General features: G+C 45.4%; 2 long non-coding RNA genes across 2 annotated transcripts in view; both read left to right on the forward strand.

Moving 5' to 3' along the window:
• LOC120798190 overlaps positions 1-7,981 on the forward strand; it is a 111,170-nt gene extending 103,189 nt beyond the window's left edge. The window contains exons 4-5 of the long non-coding RNA XR_005708639.1: positions 7,518-7,846; positions 7,929-7,981. This is a non-coding gene — a long non-coding RNA (uncharacterized LOC120798190). The remainder of the gene's footprint in view (positions 1-7,517; positions 7,847-7,928) is intronic.
• A 116-nt stretch (positions 7,982-8,097) lies between these two features.
• On the forward strand, positions 8,098-11,463 carry LOC120792280. The gene is made up of 4 exons (XR_005707785.1): positions 8,098-8,230; positions 8,317-9,325; positions 10,085-10,627; positions 10,760-11,463. It is a non-coding gene; the product is annotated as an uncharacterized LOC120792280 (long non-coding RNA).
• The last annotated feature ends 4,146 nt before the right edge of the window (positions 11,464-15,609 follow it).

Genomic DNA, 15,609 nt, shown 5'->3' on the forward strand with positions numbered 1-15,609 from the left:
CTGACAGCAAAAGGATTTAAAGTGATTTTATTAAAAAAAACTAAGTGAGGTTCAAGCTTGTACCAACGGGGGGGAAAGAAAAAAAACTACTTCAACAGCACTGTAACCATGGCAACTGCCGTAGCCGCTAGCATCCATCAGCTGTAACCATGGGGTCTCTGCTGTCCATCCTCTAACCAGAAATGTCTCACTCTCTTAACAGAACGAGTCTGTGTGTTTACGTTTCTTAAGAGAGAAAACCCGAAGTGGCAGTGAAGTATGCGGTGCAGAGGCGGTGACAGTTAATCATGTTAATGCGACGTTCCTCCTCACACTCACCCCTAAATGTTCGCCGCTCTGCTCCGTCCCGTCGTGTCGCGAAACCATTGGTCTCTTCCTCTTTGCTAAGTCTGGGTGCTAATGGCCTGCTGCTACAATGAGCACCTCGAGGCCTAAAATGCGAGCGCTGCTCTACCTATTGATCAGCTGTTTTTACGAGTGGTGGCCGATTAAATTACTCAAAGGGTGGTGAACAAAGGCAGAGGTGTGACTAATACACACAGTCACTGACGCAATAACCAGCGTCTGTAGCAGGTTTTCCAGTGATTTCGGTGTCGTTTGGGTGTCACATGCGATGTTCGGCCTTGTGTGGAAGTCTATTAATTGATGAAAACTACTGAGCTTTAAGGACTGAGGGTTCGACATCAGATGGATACCACTCTTATGTGCCTTATGAGTCAGAAGGCGGTTAGCCTAGCTTAGCATAACGCCTGGAAGCAGGGGCGAACAGCTGGCATCTACGCCTGTAACATATGCTTAGAAAAATGCGTCAATTTAGCACTTTTTCAAAACTCGATGCGACGTTGTGCATTAACTACTGGCTGACAGTGAGTAGGCCTCATTTACGCAGGGGTCCTCCGGACTAACTAACTAACTAAAAAATATCGGCAGTCTTAACGTAAGGACTGCCAATGGCCTGTTCATGCTAGAAAAGAACTAGATCATACGAGATTGGGTTGGAAGGCACAATTTTAGTAGCTGTTCTGAACCGCCACACTCTGGCGCCGGTCGTCATAGAGACGGGGGCGATGTGATAATTGCTCCCGTATGTGTCTCCCAGGAGACATGCGTAGAAGTTCCGGTCACATGTAAAGTGACAGGAGTAGTCGCGTTACAAATGCAAAACGAGAGTCAGAGAAATAAATTCGAAACCAGCGCGCGCTCTCCCCACCGCACAGCTGGCCAATCGCGGCACGAGGTGGGCGGGAATGTTGGAAAGCTACAAAAAAACCGTCAGAGCCAGCCCTCCCAATTCCGACATCAGACGGGTGTGTGTGGGGTGTGTGTGTGTGTGTGGGGGGGGGGGTTTCCAAAGCCGCTGACGAAATATATTGGAGTCTTTACTCAGCCGGTGAGAAGCAAATCTAAAATCCCGCTGGGACACAAGCCAAAGCTGCCTCGAGGTTCAGCACCTTTGTTGTTTCCTGACTCCTCCACAGATCTTTTATAGAGAGGCGGCTTTGATGCATACCTGACACCCCTACCTTGTGTTTTTCTGTTTCTCGATGTGCTTCATTGTGCACTCGCTCTCTGGACGTCCGGGACTGTATATTGGCTTCTTCTGTCTGTTTGATGCGCGGGGTGTTTGCAACAAGTGTTAATTGATTCCACAAAACAAACTGCAATGCAGTCGTTATGTGACGACCTCAAACGCAAGAAACCTCGGTGTTCTCTGGTCTGCTTTCATTTTGTGTGTTGCTGCTGTTTTCTGTTAATGCAAACTCGACTCTTCCTCAAATGACACATGTTTGATTTTATCACAGCCAGTCTTCGTCAAAGTCACAAATCCCAATACGGCTTTTCAATAGCCAAAGAAAACTGAGTTTAACAAGGGACTCCTCTCTCATGGCTCACAACTAATTCTGGGTTCCTCTCTGACTGTATCTTCAGCGCAAATGAGCACAAACAACAAATGCTGAAAGCTGTGTGGGCTCTGGTTTGTTTAGGTGTCAAAATATCTCAAAGAAATGTATTCAGAGTGCATGTGGATGACAAAACTGCAACAGCACAGTGTTTGTGTTTCTCAGCGACAGGTGTTGTTGTGTTTGAGCAGACTGAAAATATGCAACTTGTTACTGTTTTCTGCTGGAGAAGTCCGAGGCTTCCAGGCGGACTGGGATTCAGTTTAGGAGTTTTTGTTTTGATTCTGGATCCTGCCGCCTTTTTGGTCTTCCATCCTACCCGGCGGTTTATTGCCTTCACCTGGCATTCCAGCTCTAAGTCAGCCCCTGATTAAAGGCTGGAGTGAGAACCATGTGGAGCTTGGGAATCCGGATTGAGAACTACCGGTCTTTTCCAATTGTCTTCTTCTTCCTCTTCTTCAGACTCCTCCAGTCAGTGTGCATACACATCCTGGTAGTGAGACTTGCAGTTTGCAGGACACATTTGATGCACAGTATAAAGAAACCTTGAAAATAAATACCACTATTGAATTCAGCTTCTCGCAGTGGAATCGGAGAAATATCAAAACACCGGGTGCCGGAGGCGTGTCGTCGATTGGAGCTAAAGGCACCGATGGTGCTGTTTAGTTTGAACTACACCTTGCTCTTATTCTGATAACGGGGTAAAAGACAGAAAGCGGCAGAGTTTGTCCTGGCAGAAGTGCCTTTATTATTGTGTCCCGGCCGAGTGGTCAGGGCTGACTGACAGCACTTTTGGTGAAGGGGGCTGAGTTTCAATTAGCTTCTCCCTCGGGAGGACAGAGGCTGCTCATCCACAGCGGCGAGCACAGAAACCTGCCAAAACCATTTTCATCTCTCCAGGTCCACAAGAAGGAAAAAAAAAACCCCGGCAAAACAGTAAAAGTCTTTACTAATTTAAAGATACGCTTCCTGATTTTGTTTTAGCACCCGACGGAACCCTTTGGCCGTTGAAGTTGTTCAAACTTTTGGCTCATTTCCCAAAACCTTCCTAAGGCTAAGATGATCTTAGTCCATTCACTGTAAATCATATTAAAGGAAATAATAGCCTTTAAGAATAGAGTCTCTATGCAGCATTAAACATTGAGGATGAAATCCACAGTCCTAGTTCTGTGTCCGATTAGAGGTCTAAATGGGTCCATCCGGTTCTGAGGAACTGAGACGCAGCCTGGGTAACGAGTCGGGTCGGGTCCAAATTCTGCTCGGCTCAGGTCTCGTTTAACTGCAGCGGGTCGCGGGTCTGTGTGTCAATATGTCTAATACCTGAGTGGATCGATATGGACCCGAGCGTACGCGGTATCAGCTCTGATCTCGTGGTACGGAGCAGTCGCTGCAGGAGAAGACTGCCTTTTGAGGGGAGGAGTGGAAGGAGAACCGTGAACTTCCCAGCTCACTGGAGCTTTGTCCTGACGAGGGAACTGAAAACGAGCTCATTTTTTGGAAATTTTGCCGCCCACAAGAGTTCCTGCAATTAAAGACGTTTTTGGAATTTGATTCACAGATGAAGTTTGAACATCGTCTTCTGTCGATCTATCACCCAGTTGGCTACAAAAGGTTTTATTGTTGGTGCAGGAGTTGGAAATTATAAATGTTATTTGTATAAATTTATCTTTGAAGCATATAAATGAATTAGTTTACTTCCTATGACTTTACATTCATAGTTAGGATATGATTATCATTACTACATAGCTGCTCGTTTCCACTGCAGCTGCTTGTTCATTGATCAAATTAACGGATAGACCATCATCCTGCTGCTGCTGCTGATGTTTGTGTTCTCTCCTCTGTCTGGGTCTGTTTGGAACTGCATTTTGGATCAGGTCTAATTATCCCCGGGTCTATTTGGGTCGTGTCTGACTCTTCTCGGGTCCCCCTGGGATCGGGTCTCTCTTTTTTTCGAAAATTAATTCATGCACATTGGGTTCGAGGAGGTTTTCCACGGGTCCATCCCCCCGTGAAGACATCTAGCGTGGATTTATTGCCAGCGTTGTGTTGTGACCGGAAACTTATATGTGGCCAGCCGTGAAACCAGGAAGAGGGAATTTCGTTCCGACCTGTGGGTTGGATGGAGCCGGTAGCCGCGGTGGTGCAGTTGCATCCTGCTGCCGCTCCTGCAAAAGTCCAAAATACTGTAGACGCAGCTTCATCTGGAAAATGTATCATATTTTACAACACGATTGTGTGTTTAAATCAATTTTAATCAATTACTCCACTGCATTATAAATATGTAGTGGAGTGGAAGTATACAGTGGCATCAAACAGAAGAAGTCACATAAAGTACAAGTACCTCAAAACTGCACTGAGGTACAGTGCTAGAGTAAATGTACTTGGTTCTTTTTCTGCCCCTTCGTTTTATCTGTGCAGATCTTCTGTGTGGCGCGTTAGTTAATTGGTACAAATGCAGTTTGTCTGTTTGGATACTGAAGACAGGCCACAAACCCATCGTTAAAACCTCCGCTTCAGTCGCTTTTTAAGGAATGTGTCTGGAAATGATCAAATGGCCGTAAGACAAGTGGTTGGTCATTTTTTACAGTCAAAACGGTGAAAGAACACTGTGTACTGACTCCCGGCTACAGCCCTGGCTGTTGGTAGAGTTTGCTTTTTTTTCTTTCTTTCTTTTTGTCTGTGACTCAGGCGAAGCGGCTTGAGTAACATCAAGTGGCTTTTTACTGATATGACTTCACACCAGAAAGAAGTGAAATGATCAGAAAGCTTAGTGGCTGCCTCGTCCTCGTCGAGGATATAACCTCCTTCAACATAAGACGTGGAGACTGAGGAGGGACACGGAACACGGGTTAAATGAAGGCGGCCGCAGGAAAACACAGAGATGAGAGGACGGAGAGAAGCAGCCGGAGGCGGGTAATGGACACTTTGTTGTGTTGTCTTGTCTCCCTCTCCCTCTCTCCATCGTCTCGCTCTGCTGTCATGGTGGCGTGTGGTCGGTGGAACCACCTGCGGACCGGATTAGAAAGGCCTCTCTCTACCTGCTGGACACGGCGCTGTGTGTTTTGATTTACTGCCTGCTGTGTCTGATGTATAGTGTGGGCGTGTGTGTGTGTGTCTTTGTGTGCACACGGTGTTTGTTGTGTGTCCGAGCCATTGTGTGTGTGTGTGTGTGTGTGTGTATAGGTGCTATGGAATGATGGAGCAGATGGAGGCAGATGGCGACTCCTACTGCTGCAGTGAAATGGCATCTCATTACAGCTCTGCCAGTTTAATCTGCTACCAATAAAAAATATTCCAAACTAAAATAAGAGAAATAAAACTCACCAGAAGAGGAAATGCGGGGGCGAAGGAGGAACAGGTGGTGGTGGGAGGGACAATGACAAGACAACAAGAAGCAGACTGACCAGGGAGAAGAGAAGTCTGTTGTTGCTGCGATACAAACGTCCAAACAGAGTGGAGTAGAGGTTTATTTTTAGTTACGTAGATTCACATCTGAAAGTTTAATTTCAACAATATTATCACTGTTGCTCGACAAAGAAGCGCCAGGCTGTATCATAGCCATCAAGTTCACTCCCTGATCAATCCCATTTTTCCCTCAGGTTAGTTTTGAATACTACAGGCCCCAAATGTTTCAGTGGACATTGCCATGACAGAAGTCCATTCTACAAAGCTCAGTCTCTAACGTCATCGTCTTTAGTTCTGCAGGTGTTTGATCGTAAACCAAAGTATTGGACAAATTAAAATGTTGATCTGATGATGGCGCCGGATGAAAAGTCGTGGGATCGGCAAAGTTAATCAAGTTCATCCTGAGGGGAACATGAACGCCTGAAACGGATTTCATCACAATCCCGCCAACGGTTGTAGAGATATTTCAGTCTGGACCAAAGTGGCGGAGCGACCGAACCGCCCACATGATCAAAAGGGAAACGTGCCTGAGAAAAGATCCACGCAGCTACGAGTCAGGCAGATCGGTGCAACAGTAGAGGAGATATTCTTAGAATTTTGTCTGTAACTGCTCCTGCTGATTTCAAGCGAGACTGCTACTTGTTCAGTTGTGATCATCAAAGCTGAGAGGATGAGTCCATAAATAGATTAGCGAACTGACGTAAAATTTTGTCTGGACCATCAATAAATTCATCATCATCAATTCATCAAGTAACAATGCAAAATGGTTTCAGCCCCTCAGCTGTGAGGATCTGCTGATTTCCCCCGTTTTGTTGGATGAAATACATGACCTGGCGACATCTCTCAGAATTATCGCCACTGATTTTTTTTTTCACATTTTTATAGGTTGAACAATTGATTAATTGGAATAATTAAAAGCTTGTTCCATAAAGAAATCATTGGTTGCAGCTCTACGTCGTGTACTTGTGGAGTCGCGGTACCGCTGGTGTCGGCCCTCCTGCTTTTTCGGTCCCGCTTCTGGTTTTACCGGAGGAAAAAAAAGCATGAAGTTCGTTACATCTTTGTTAGAGTTTCATTGCTGGTTGACCTTCCCGTTTTACATCCAGGGATAATGCTGCCGGAGCGGCTCCCCGGGGCCTTACAATCACACAGTAATGGAGGTCGGGGCAGACTCGAGCCATCCTCCCAGGTCTTTATTACTGCTACACTTTGGCAAGTCACACCCGAGTAACCATTCACCTCTGCTGCTGCGCCAGCTCAGGAAATATCACTGTGCCACTGCTGAAAGCCACAATGCATACACTTAAGCCTTATCACACACACACACACACACACACATATACAGTATGCACACACACTCAACCCGCTGACTTTTCTATGGAGCACAGAGCCAATACAGAAGCAGGAGGGAAGAAGTGCCTCTGTAAATGGAATAAAATGAGAATATTGGCTAACTGTCACCAGTGTAGAAAACTGTTCCATTGATAAAGCAGCCTGGTTTCTGTAGCTGCGAGCCGGAGCGTTCTCCCTCCTCGATTTTTGCTCCCTCAAGCTCTTCTCCTCTTTGTCTCTTATCAACTTAAAAAGACGCATGGGCAAATAAACACAGATGTTTTATCTGTAACACCGTCTTGTAACATTCATTGAAATCATCTCAGACCCGGAGAAACAGAGATTCAGCAGACGATGATGTGGATGATGTACTAACACCACATGACGTCCGTGGTTTGTTGTGAATTTATTGTGTAGATTCAAATCGTTCAGACTCTAACATCAGCGCGACTGTTTCCTGTAGACAAGGAGGGCAGACTTAAAAATGGCTTTGATGCTGATAAACCAGAATATACCACTGGCTGTCACAGATCATCTGGGGCCGATCATGAAAGAGTGCTTCAAAGATTCAGCCGCTGCACGGGAGTACAAATGTGCAAGGACCAAAATCTCCTGTGGTATAAATAAAGCAGTGGCCCCACATTTCAAAAACGCGCCGGTAATGCTGATGAGAGAGAGAGTCCACACACCCTCATTACTAATGGATCAAATGAGACAGGTAGGAAGGAAATGCCTTTTCTTCCTGGTATCCATTGAAAAACATTCTTTTTCTTGTTTTCTTTGGGGTTTTTTTAGCCATTTTTGACGTTTGTGAGCTGACTTTACCATATTTGTTTGATTCTCCCTTAAGATAATGGGCTAATTCTTTTCTCGGTGCAGGAAGAGAAAGAGATGGACCCCTTTACGGTGCGTGTGTCTGATGTGAACTAGGCGGCCCATCGGTTCCTTGGTGTGTGCACCACAACTGGAACCGGATCTGGCAGAGCAGAGCCCATCTTCCAAAAGACTGGTGCCACCTTACGAGACAGTAACAGTCCGTGCTGCAACTGTGCTGGCCTCTCTGTAGACAATGCAGCCGTGAACATCGGACAACACGATTGAATTGCATCACGAATTCTACAGAAAAACAGCAGTGTATTTGCTCATGGTTGCTCCTGTCGTGGTTTTTACGCAACACGGCAAAGCAAGCAGGTCTTGCCTTTGCTGAGGTAAGTGTAGGTCGAATATAAGTTTAACACTTGCGTGATGTACAGAGGATGAATTTGATAAAGCTGTCAAATTTTGATCTAGAGGATGTCGCGGTTCACTTGGACTTTTGGTTTGAAGCGCAAGGGCTTTCTGGCGGGTATGAACTTCCCAACCAGTTCTAAACACATGATATAAAATGAAATTTTAAGCAGTTGACTGGTGTAACATGACTCTTACACAATTATGGACTTCATCTTCTTTACAGAGACTTTTGTCAGCTCTTTGAGTCGGAACACACGGAAATCCTACAGCATGACTCTACTCTGTGTTCGAGCCTCGGAACCCGTGTGTAACCTGTGTTCTCAGATTATACCAGCCACTTGCCAGCTACTTTAAATTACCAGGTAAGACAAGCATTCAAATACATGCTATATTATGCAATCTTGAAATTGTGTGTGTGTGTTCTATCTTCCTTTTCTTTCACTTACAGAAGAGAATCAGCCGAGATTGAAGATGCCACATGGGGCCTTTTCTGACCCCATGTCTGAAGTTTACCTCCTCCTCTACCAGACCACCATACCAGCCTTCACCTCTCTGAATCTCCCTCTACAGAGAGCACGTTCATCTACAGCGATCAGCCACAACGTTAAAACCACTGACAGGTGAAGTGAATAACATTATCTCCTTACAATGGGACCTGTCAAGATCTGGGATACATTAGGCAGCGGGTGAACAGTCAGTTCTTGAAGATGATGTGTTGGAAGCAGGAAAAATGTGCGAGCGAAAGGATCCGAGCGACTTTGACGAGGCCCAAATTGTGACGGTTGGACGACTGGGTCAGAACAACGCCAAACAGACAGGTCTTGAGGGGCGTTCCCGGGACGCAGTGGTTAGTACCTACCAAAAGTGGTCCAAGGAAGGACAAGCGGTGAGCCAGCAACAGGATCATGGGTGCCCAAGGCTCATTGATATGCGGGGGGAGCGAAGGCTGGCCTGTGTGGTCCAGTCCCTCAGAAGAGCTACTGCAGCACAAATTGCTGAAAACCTTAATGCTGGCTGTGACGGAAAGCTGTCAGGACACACAGAGCATCACAGCTCTGGTCGGATAAACAAATTGGACCGAGGATACCAGAATCCATCAAGGAATCATATTTCCCATGTCGCCATTCTAAATATGGACTACACAAGCAGGAAAACAGTGGAACCGGACCTGGGTCCAGTTGAACACTACACCTGTACCACGGATCCTCGGTCCAGTTGAATGACAAAGCCCCACATCAGTGTCACCGTACATTATCTGACAGCTTACTTCCCCGGAGAAAACACCGGATAAAAAACATCACATGTGGACCACGTGAGGCTTTGGCCACCTGGTATTTGCGGGAGGAGCAGCTAGTTTGCATCACAACCGACAACGGGTCAAACATTGTGATGATCCACCGAACTCAACCACTGAGTCAGGCTTCGGTCTTTTGGCCGCAGGCTGCATCTTGCCATCGGTGAGTGTAAATAAATACATTTAAAAATCTCTTGCAATCTTATTTTGTAACCCGAACACACTGCATTATTCATCGAGGTGATTCGAGTATGTCCATTTTATTACCCAATGTTTCTGTTGCATGATGTAGTCAAAATTCTCACTGGCTTTATTGTACCCGAGTCGGACCTTGCCCAAGTGGGGGAAAGCACGTGACGGCGTTTAGGCCACTGTCCGAATATTGTTGATGTGGACAAAAAAGAGCAAATACACATGTAAAAATGATGAAGGTTGTTTTCATGGTCTGCTCCGAAACAATCCTTTTTGACCAGTTCTGACACATTTTAAAACATGCACCGTCCCTGTAAAATAAACGAATAAATTAAACTGAACTGATGACACACAGTTTGGGAAACACTTGGAGTTTGACATCCAGCTAATATTTTTCCATTATATCTGTGCCTCCCCTGGGGGCGCCAGAGTTTCAGGGGAGGCCCGCCTCATACATTGAGAACCTCAGTGTCTGTTTTTTTGCATGAAACGCATTGATTTTGTGCTCATGCCTAAAAGTTGAACCGCAACTAAATGTCACTAAATGGTAGCCAGTCTCCAGTCCCTGAATCATTACTCTGTAATTACTGTTAACTAGTATGTAGTTTTTATTCATGTACTGTAATGTTACTTTGTAATTATTACAAAATTGTTATATTTTGCAGTTAGGCTTCAATGATTGATGGTAGCTTATGATATTTTTTCAAGTGATTTTATGTCTTCTTTCCAGAAAGTGCTGTGAAAGGTGACAGCCGATTTGTCCGTGCTGCTGCGCTTTGCAGAAAGTCGGTGGAGCACTGACTCATCACAGAATGCCCAAACAGGTGGGGGCAGAGGCAAAAGATGATGGAGAGGGTGTTGGAGCAGCGGCAAGCCGTGTCTGACGTCCTTTTGGGAGGCCAAAAAACACAGCATCTAGTTCCCCCCTGGACCTGGATGTACTCGAGTCTGTAAACATGGCTTCACAACCTTTGCAAGACCTTACTGATGCTCTTTCCAGGGAAGGTTAGGTGAGTGTTTCACATGCGAAACCAGTCCTTCATCTCCTGTAGACATCTGTCCTGGCAGAAAAGGAAGATGACACTAATTTAACCAGGAGCCTCAAGGTGAAAACACTGGTTTACATAAATACAAAGTGTGATGACCCAGCAACACAAGAACTAATGAAACTGCATCCTCCGTGGACCCCAGGTTAAAGGTCAGCTACATCAGCTGCGAAAAAGTGGAACACCTCAAGACTCAGGTGTCAGAGAGGAAAGAAACAGCACAGAAGGTAATTAGGTCATTGGTTTCAATGACATGAGCACATACTGATGTCACATACTGTAATCAGATGATGCATTATCTGAATGTGAATGGAACATGGGTGTTTTTCTATGTACTCTTAATTGTATCTCTGTTTTAGGAGGGAAGACCCACTGACCACACCGAGGCCCGAAGCATGGATCCACCCAGTGAAAGCGATGATCGGGCAGTTTACTCAAATCAAACCCGGGCCCCGGCTCCACCGCGTCTTCCATGCAGCTGGAGCAAACTGAACTTCGCAGCTACCCGCCGCCCCCCCACCCTTGACAGTGAGGCAGACCCTTTGGCCTGGTGGAAACACCACCAGGTTGCCTACCCAAAGCTGAGCGAACCAGCTCAGAGGTGTCTTTGTACACCTGCCACTAGTTCAGCACATCAGGGAATGTGGTAACATGTCGACGTGCAGGATTGAAACCTAGCAAAGTTAACATGCTGTTTTCTTGGCCAAGAACTTGCCCTTGGGGAATAACTAAGGTAGCAACTCACCCTGAGGGGTAGATATAGTTCTCCTGATTTAGTGGCCTTACTCTATTTCAGTTTTTCCACTCATACTATGAGACCTTGTTGTGTGGAGTCCAGGACCTCCCGTGACATGTAATGGGATAACTGTAATGACATTGCAGTAATTTTAAATTGCCATGTTTCATTTATATTTATTGAATTATTTAAGATGTTTTCTCCCAGATATTTTTTTTTTATTTCAAGAGATGTTTCTGTTGAGATTAGAAGAAATTATTTTAAAAGGAGCAAATTTCCACTAGTTATAATGTCCTATTTTAATTAATGCTCTCTTTAATTGCTCGAGTATCCATGTGCAATTTGTTCAATAAAAGCATGTTCAAAATCATTTATTTCAGCTCTTTCTTCAGTGGGTAGAGGCCATTTAGTGTTTGGAGGTCTGTGTTAGCAGTGTACCTATCGAAGCAGGAAGACAATCTACTAAACTCTGTGTGTTTTGAGAAAATATAAACTTTAGAACCCATCGTCAAAATTATTACAAGGTAAATGTCTGAACCCGCTGACCTTGTGTTTCAGCGTCAAACTGCACGAGTCTCCTCCATGTCGGGGAGCAGGTTCCTCTCGCTCTTTACTCACAGAACACAAAATTTGTATTTTGTGCTCATTTGGCAAACTTTGTGGCTGCCAGTAGCGAGGAGCGCTGATTTCCGCATCTGCGCCGTTGGTCGCTCCGAAAGCGTTCCTCATCTTTCTGCTGCCTTCATATCCGCGCCGCCTGGAGACTCTGGGATTTGTTGATATGCAATCATCCAATCACGAAGGGGAGGATTATGTGTTGTTCTTGATGCCGGAGGCAGCTGGAGCTACAATCTCTTCGCTGTCCCAGCAGACTCGCTCGTGTACAAAACACTGCAACACGCACACACACACACACACACTTAATTGTATCGTATGCGCACACACCGTTCTTTCAGTTCATTCATTTTTTTGGGTCCTACTTTCCTCATGTCACTCATCTACCTGCTGCTCATGAATCTTGTTGGAGTGAGAGGGCATCCTCACGTTCGGTTTCGTGTCGACTCGTTGGCTTTTACAGCATTAGGAAAGTTTTTACTCGTGTTTCCTGTTGGCTCAGGCTGATTCGAGTCTTAAATTCTGATTTTCTACAAAATAAGTCCAATGAGTCTGTCAATGGGGGGAGACTTCACCTGTCTTTGACTCGTTTCGAGTGTTAGTTTCTCGATTCTTGTGTGGATCTGCCTACTCAATCTTGTTTCCAGTTGTCGACGCCTCTCTGAACATCTTCTTAAGCAAAGTGCAGTAGGAACAAGTTGAATTAGTTTTGTGTTATTACTTGGGGAAACGGGCTGAATGGTGTAATGAGATGGATGTTTTTGGCAGTGAAAAATAACACACATCTGTCAGGGGCAGATGGTTAATTTTCCTCTTATCCCCTTTTATGTTTCCAATTGGATATTCATTGTTTTATTGCTCAGATATTCTCAGACGTTGTCCAGTTTAAGGTGCTTCAAATTCAAATTTGCCTTTGCTAATATACCAATCTTAATAATCCACATCTATCTTTAATGGCTTGTTTAATTTTAGTATTTTGGCACTAATAGAACATTGCATTTATTGTTTGGATGGATCCAGCCTGAGCCCAAAAATGCCAAACACACATCAGGAAGAGCCGAAACAATGTTAAACTTAAAATAAGAGTTAATGTCAGAGGAAGTCGCCCACTTACGCAGACACCGACGTTATAGCGAGAGCTCCCACTGCACAGCTCTCTTCACGTCGGTTGACGGCGACCTGATCTGGAAAATACCCCGTTTCCACATTTAACCTGAACTGTCTTCACATTTTTTAGATGCAAAGCAGCACATTGAGCAAACTGCAGACTGCCACACTTATACCACCTGCAGGCAGCGAGTGTCCGACGTATCCCGACAGGAGTTTTCAGAAGCAGAGCGACTGCGTATAAAGTAAATGGAAAGATACTTGAGGGTGAGAATTTGCTGTGGGCGACACAAAGCGAAGACGCATCGACACGAGTTGAAAATGTTTCGATTCAAGCAAAAAATGTTGTTTTTTTTTAACAAACACACCGAACAAACTGCAAAACACACTTGTTTACTTTTGGACCAGCTAATGTATTGTGTATTAAACCCAAACAAATGGCGGCCGGGACACCACTTGTCCAAGCTGCTCATCTCTGTTAAAAATACAGTTACAAGGACACTTTAGTCGAAAAAATATTCGCCGACGAGTGAAGAAAAAGCAGAAAAAACACATTAGCAAATGGCCTGTGGTCAGACACACTCAATTCTCTTTTTCCTCCCATTGCCCAGAACAAGCATCTCCTGTCAGGTGACACCGATTGTCCCACTAAACAGATGGCTCCTCTTCCACGCTAATGTCATGTAAGATGGCAGGGAGCAATGAGAAGGATATTTCCATGGTAAGAATCCGCAGGAATTCACGTAGTCAGAAAACTCAGCAGTTCCGGTGATATTGTGTCGTTCTCACACTGAGACATCCAATTGTTGTTGTAAATGAATGGGGTTTTTTCTAGTTTTAGAAAAGCCACTCAAAGCCACCGTCACACAAACATTCCTACGTTGCCTTCACACACATGATGGCAGCGCAGGGGCGGTTCGGGGGTCACTGTCTCGCCCGGTGACGCTGCAACGTGCAGACCGGAGGACCCGGGTTACCGGACCACCGACCCTCCGGCCAACCCGCTCTACCTCCTGAGCCACAGCTGCCCGTCGTGCCAGCGATGTAGGCCAGAAGCAAGGGCACGAATGTGGCGAGTCGCTCAGCAAACGGCAGACCTACCGATCGTAGTTGCCACTCAGATGTTCACAGGAATACTTGTCACAAGTCTGAAAACGGTAAATACTGGAAACTGAATGTGATGTGAACGCAGAATTGGCGGGTAGGTGACCTGAGGCTGAGGTGAGCTACAATAACGCTACGACTTTTCCACTGCAAGAACCTGGGGCTTCTCATAACCTGAACCTTTAAGATTTGTGTGAGTCCTTTGATATCGGCGTCTTCTTTCCACTGTATTTCACAGACAGTTTGAAAAAGGCTGCAGTTGGACAGACTGGGTCATTTCTAGCCTGGTGCTCAAACCAACGGACACATCATCAGGTCAAATTTTTAATTTGTCCAATACTGTGGTGGTTTATGGCCAAGTACCTTTTAAAATGAACGACATTACGTCAGCCTCAGCTGGACTTGGTGTTTAGTACTAAATAGCTAATCCTATCGTGCTAACACACTAAAACTAAGGTGATGGACAAGGTAAACATAATACCTGCTGAACATCAGCATGGTCGCGTTGTCTGTGCTGGGACCAGCACAAGCTGGATGGTGAACCACAACAGCATCCAGTGCATTAAACCTCTTTGTAGTTTTTCAGGGTTCGCCGCTTCAGGCTGTGATCCTTTATTTTTCTATATTCATCCTGCGCCCTTTTGATTCTTACCTGCACTGTTTGACTGTGTTATATCCCCATTTCTGTCAGATTCTCTGTTTATCAACCTGTTGAGATTTGTTGCACAATGAAAACTCGTCGTTGGTATGTTTTTGTTTTTTTTAACTCAGTAAAATGTTCACAGACCACTCGTTGGTTTTCCACCAAAATATCTGATCCTGCAGCACAACATCCACGTGTAGCGACTCCAGCGTCATTAAACAGTGTTATGGTTCGGTCCGGACTCTCAGAGCACCTGGTTCAGGTTTGGGAAAGATCCTGGTCTGGTTTAAAACAGAAACAGTTCTCAGCCATGTCACACGCAACCTGTCATTTTCTCACATTCCATCTGTGTTCCTGCCGGTTCTGAGTTTTCATTGGTTTCCTTCCTGGTGGCTGCAGCCGCTGCACACACCTGTTCCCATTTACCTAATGATCCGCTCCGTATACTGTACATACCTCCCTGTTTCCACTCAGCAGATGTCATGTTGTCTTCGTGCCCATCGCCAAGCTCCCCAGCATTCCTTCCTGAATCCCGTTGCCGATTGTTCGTCTGCCTGTTCTACTGCGATTCGTTCGTTTTTGAACATTCCAGTAAAGACTCTTTACCTGCCATCATTGACTCTGTTGTGCTTTTGGGTTCTGAGTTTCTCCAAACCGGACACGTGTTTATTTACATTTAACCAGAACCACCATCTTTCCCCGACCTTAACCAAAGAGCTGTTGTTGCCTAAACCACCGACGGGACTCTGGATGTGAACCTGGTCTCTGGCGTGACAGTCCTGATCTTTGTACGTCCTCCATCCACCACCACCACCTCCTGGCGACTTCGCTGCCGTAAATAAAAGTAGCGCTTCGTTCATTGGGAAAAAAAAGTTGCCTCTGCTCATGATCGACCTAGAGATTATGTCGCCACCTAAACTAGTTGTATTCTGCATGAACGTAATTTCTAGCAGACAGGGAACTATTCAGAGTTCATTTTGCAGTAATTATCTTTGGGTGGGGAC

The sequence above is a fragment of the Xiphias gladius genome, chromosome 1 (assembly GCF_016859285.1).
Source record: "Xiphias gladius isolate SHS-SW01 ecotype Sanya breed wild chromosome 1, ASM1685928v1, whole genome shotgun sequence".
NCBI classification, from domain to species: domain Eukaryota; kingdom Metazoa; phylum Chordata; class Actinopteri; order Istiophoriformes; family Xiphiidae; genus Xiphias; species Xiphias gladius.